The following is a 5521-nucleotide window of genomic DNA, read 5'->3' on the forward strand; positions in this document are numbered from 1 at the left end:
AATGGCAATAATCCTGTGGCAGATTAAATGTGTGAGCTACCATGTGGCTATCCTTAGATTATCTGATTTAGATTTGCAGATTTATATGAACTCTCATAGCAATGAAAAACTATGTACTGTGTGTGTGTGTGTGTGTGTGTGTGTGTGTGTGTGTGTGTGTGTGTGTGTGTGTGTGTGTGCACGCATATGAAGGAAAGTAGGAGAGAAAGAGAATTGCTTGAGCACACAGGCAACTTTGAATATTCTCTCTAGACCATCAGACAGTTGAAAACAGATTAGCTACAGTGACTTAGGACACAGCGATAACAGTGAAGAGTGACGGTAACCTTGACGAGTCTACTGAGAGTTTAGAAAAAGTCACTCCAACATCACTCCAACACAAGGCATTGTGGGACACACAGAGTGAAGACAGCCATCCAATTAGAGCTGAGAATCTCCTCGGGCAGCTCAGACCCAATCCCCCAATCCACTCCCTCTGGGATCTCTCTTTCCTTCGTCCCAATCCCCCACCCCGCCCGCCCTCCTCCCCTCTATGCTGCAGTGTGGCTCAGCTCCTGTTCCTGGAATTAAATCAGCCCCGTTTTCGGCTTGCTCTCTATGATGGAGGACCACAGAGTGAAGCAGGGTCAAGCAGAGTTGAAATGATAAGGCTGCTGAAAAGAAACTTTCCAAAATCATTTTAAAAGATCTTTGCAGACAGCAGGACCTCTTTGAAATGTTGATTCAGTGACTTCAGTAGACTAAAAGGTTTATATATATATAGTCAGATAGGCGTTTGTATATGTATGCAGGATGTAGAGAACTAATGTCCTTTAGATCTCTTTCTCTCACATGACAAGAGCAAAGTGTCAGCCCTAAAGTAAGCGTATGTTTGTAGGTGCGTGACAGAATGTGTGTATGTACTTTCTTGTCTTAATAATATATATAAACAAGTAAAAAACAGAGCTCACATTTAGTCACAGAAATTATTTGGATTAAATAAATACACTTTAAAAATGCATTGTATATTTATTATTAAATATATTACATGTATATTATTATTATATGCCTGACAGTATATGTTAACAATATTATGAACAGAATTAATTAACATAATTAATAAGCTTGTATATGTAGGTCATTAGTACTTATATAATTTTAGCAGGTGAATGTAATTACCTTCATGTCTGTGAATATACTTCAGATCCAGGTTACATCTAGCTCCCTAGGTAATAGTATCCTCCTGTTGTGTTATATATGACCTTACACAGGTCATGCCAAAGTCCTCCCAAATGTAGCAACCATTGCATTTGTTTTGTGTCAATCACTCTGGAAGCAGAAGACCTTCAGGTAGGCAAAACGTCCACAACACACACACACACAGACACACACACACACACACACGCATAGACGGACTCTCTCTCTCTCTGCATCCCTCCACTCCTCTTCATCGCTCCATCTCTATTTAGGTAACTGTCTCATTTGCCTTGCAGGGTATAAATATGACACTGTGAAATCTCTATTTTTTGAGAGGTGTGAAAAAAGTGTTTGAAAAGAAACATTTCCAATCTCTACAATTTTCATTCTTTCTCCCTCTTCCTCTCAGCCCCCCCAATTTGTACATGACATGTTTGTTTGTACAATAGGCTAGTTCCAGAGCATTATGGCATGTAAGGCATCACACATTGACAAAGAGAAACAGTTTGCTTTCCTACAACTCGATAAGTGGACTGTATCCATTTCTTCTTCTGTAACCAGTATGTAAACAGCAACAAGGCAGGAGGCATCTAAGTGTGCTGTGATCTGTTTCAATTGAGTATTCACCTGTGACAAGTGTATTTAATCACAACACGCAAACAACTAATGAGAAATACACAACATGACAGCTTCTCGTTGTTCTCTCTCTCCCGCTCTCTTTCTCTCTCTCTCCAATTTTTAATTACTGCCTCAGTTGTGCATGAGGCATACTTGGCCCTCGTTGCGTTGTTGCAGTAGCGCATTGGCTGGCATAGAAAAGTCCTCGCTCAAAACTCCAAAAATGATTTTGGCTAGTGAATCCACCACATCTAGCCATGAGCCCATACAAGGCCCGGCGTTAGCTTTAACTGTGTCTCAGCGCAGTGTGGTTTAAACCAGACCCTGAACATCCATCTCTTTCAGTGCTTTGTTCTATGACTCCAGCTTTCCAGCCTTCTGCCTGCTACTGGAGCTTTACATTTAGAGGCCCAAGCCTGGTGGGCTGTGGAAGAGCATTGCCTAGACCACAGCAGCAAGAACAGCCATGCTCTCTGTGTGTGTGTGTGTGTGTGTGTATGTGTGAGATGTCTCTAAACTGCTAACCTTCCATCACCATGTTTACATTGTAGAAATGTGGGCCAAGTGGCACTAAGCCCTGAGTTCATGAGGGAACCACTGAGGCTTCCCATGAGAACACAGCACGGCCCATGAAAACACAACACGGCCCACGAGAACACAGCAATGCTAATGAGAACACAGCACTTCCCATGAGAATACAACACTACCCATGAGAACACAGCACTGCCCATGAGAACACAGCAATGCCCACGAGAACACAGCAATGCTAATGAGAACACAGCACTTCCCATGAGAATACAACACTACCCATGAGAACACAGCACGGCCCATGAAAACACAACACTGCCCACGAGAACACAGCAATGCTAATGAGAACACAGCACTTCCCATGAGAATACAACACTACCCATGAGAACACAGCACTGCCCATGAGAACACAGCAATGCCCACGAGAACACAGCAATGCCCACCAAAACAAGCACGGCCCATAAGAACACAGCACTGCCCATGACAGAACCACATCACTGGCCATGTACAAAAGTGTTTGAACTGAATTAGAATTACACATGCCATATACCATACTTAACCAATAAATGTGGTATAGAAGTAACATCTATAGTTCATTATAAAATTATAATAGTCTATTAACAATAATGGTATTTCATATTGACTTCTTAAACTCTAGACTTATTATTTAAGTATGAACCATAAGGCTAATAATTCAGTCACTGCTGTGAAAGGTATATAGGTTTAAGAGTGAGCAACATCAGTTAGGACCCACCAGCAGCTCCTTGGAGTTCATATAAGATCTGTCTCCCTAAGTTAAAAGAACGTGAAAGGAGGCATAAATTGAATATGAAAGAGCCATTATCGTATGAAGAATCACATGCTTTAGAATAAGCACGATGCATAAACTCATGCTCATATATGACACTCAGTCCCTTTGCATGTAGGTCTGTACAGCAGTGATGATGTTATACTCATGGGTGAAGCTCAGAGTTCACTTCCTCTCCTCTCCTCTCTTTATCTTCCTGACTAATAACACTCCCAGCATGGACGTGGAGTAACTGCTGAAGGGCAAGAGGAGAACACTGACCAGGAGTTTATTGACTCTCCACAGTTCTACACAGTTCATTAGGCATGCAGCAACAGGTTGGAGGCTGGGTGTGCCATACGCATCCCAAATGAAACACATGATTGACTGCAATATCATCTCTTGCTTGTCTACATTAAATATACATCTGCAATGAATTAAAATAAATTTAATGAAATAATTGAAATGGAGGTACTGATGTTACTTTATAAGGCTTCTGAAAAAAAATGAAGTTGATTTTCATTTCTCTCATGATAAGGTTTTATCGGAGCATATTCAGATGTCTACAAAAGCAAAAACCCCTGGGAACCAAAGAGCACAGCTACCGGAAGACAATAACAACTCAGTGCTGTCCAGTGACATTTTAAACACATGAATATATCCTTAGTTGGAAAATAGACTGAAATGAAGAAGTCATGCAGACAGACTTGAAGGCCATCCCACATATTTACCAACTGCCACCCCCTAATTAAGACTATAATAAACTAGTCAAATGCAGAACTACTGCTAACTAATAAATATGAGATATAGTCAAAGCATTTACAGGAATTTTATAAATATACAAAATATAAATATATACTGATAGACAGAATGTTTTAACAATTTACCCATTAACAATTACTACTATTTTCAATAAATCTCATCTAAATTTAATTGACCTCTGGCTGCATGTGATTGCTGATATATTTTCAGGGTAGGGAGAGAGTGAGGTCTCTGCAGAGTGTACATGTTCTGCTATGATTTCCCAGTTCAAATGCCACTGACCTACATTCTGAGCAGGGCTGGCTGCTGTCAGATAGACAGCAATTTTCAGGAGCACTTTAACATACACCCTTGAATATGTGCTCCAAAAACATGTATACAGTTGGGATATGGATTGGATTTCCATGAATTTCATACAAGATGCATAGGAGATTTGAAAATGTTTGCACCACAGGAATGGTGCAGTCAGCGATGGACTGTGGATGAGATTTGGTCAGGGAATCATTGCTGTGTTTGAATAAGCCCAAATGAGATATTTAAGTATTTCAGACCGAGTCCATGCACTACAGACAACCTCTAATAAATCTTTAAAACCCTGTGCCATCTGTTTTTTTGAACACTGTGTTCCTAGATTTACAACTAATCCCCAACACAAGGTTCTTTTTGGAAAAGCAGTTGGATAAGCTATTTAATACTTGTTTGCCTGTAAACTCTCAATTACACTCTATGGATGCAACCTCAAGTGCTGTTGTTATAATGGCCAAAGTCTACATGTAATGTAGAAGAATGGTGGAGTCTACATTTCCTACTGCTTTTGAAGCCATCCAAGACTTATTGAAAACAGTAGATCTTACAACAAATGAAGTTTTTGAAACGCTACCAAAATTTCAAGTGTGCTGCTGTTTTAAGCACAGTGATACACAATAACTGCTGTAGAAGGTTGGAAAACTGGCATATGAAAGCCCTGTTTGCGTTGAGTGAACATATGGAGAAGAGAGGGGTTTGTCAGTCTGGACAGTGTGACCCACTTTTAGCACTTGATAGCTTTCAGGCCAGTGTCAAAGAAATTCACTGTTATTTTTCCCTGAAACCCAAGGTCTTGATGCCTTTATTCTATAGAAGTACATATCAAAGTTGAGGCCGTGCTGAAAAAAAAAAAAAAGATCTAGCTCACTTGCCTTTGAGCAAAGATTATTACTGATTACACTAAGCATCTGCAACAGCTCCTGTGAAATCTTGCTGCCGCCGGGGCTATTTGGCAGTGCCAGGCATCTGCTGATGGGCGGTTCCTTCAAGGGACCGACTGAACTGGGCTCACTAGCCCTGAGAGATGGCACAGGAAACATTACATTACATGATAACTTCTTATCTAATCATCATGATGGTGACGGAAAGATGCTGCAGGTTACCTGCGTGAGCTTGGTTGCACACAGCTTTTTTCAGCAGCCGACTGCAAGAACCAGTTTGCTCTTTGCACAGTTTGTCTGGGGTCAAGCTTGGTCGTGTCCTATCTCGGTTCCTTGGATCTGTTGAGGAATGTTTGCCACATTTCTTGGCTCCCCACTTCACCTGTACACAAGCAACGGCACCCATGACAAAGCAAAGATTCTTTAAGAGTGATAATACAACTATAAAATCTACTACATGCCC

The 5521-nt window shown here is 40.9% G+C and overlaps 1 long non-coding RNA gene across 1 annotated transcript in view; it reads right to left on the reverse strand.

The window, feature by feature from the left end:
* Nucleotides 1-1052: 1052 nt before the first annotated feature.
* The window catches only part of LOC118241793, a 6359-nt gene continuing 1890 nt past the window's right edge, over nucleotides 1053-5521 (reverse strand). Inside the window, exon 3 of the long non-coding RNA XR_004776356.1 lies at nucleotides 1053-5440. This is a non-coding gene — a long non-coding RNA (uncharacterized LOC118241793). The remainder of the gene's footprint in view (nucleotides 5441-5521) is intronic.

Source organism: Electrophorus electricus, chromosome 8 (genome assembly GCF_013358815.1).
Source record: "Electrophorus electricus isolate fEleEle1 chromosome 8, fEleEle1.pri, whole genome shotgun sequence".
Lineage (NCBI taxonomy): Eukaryota > Metazoa > Chordata > Actinopteri > Gymnotiformes > Gymnotidae > Electrophorus > Electrophorus electricus.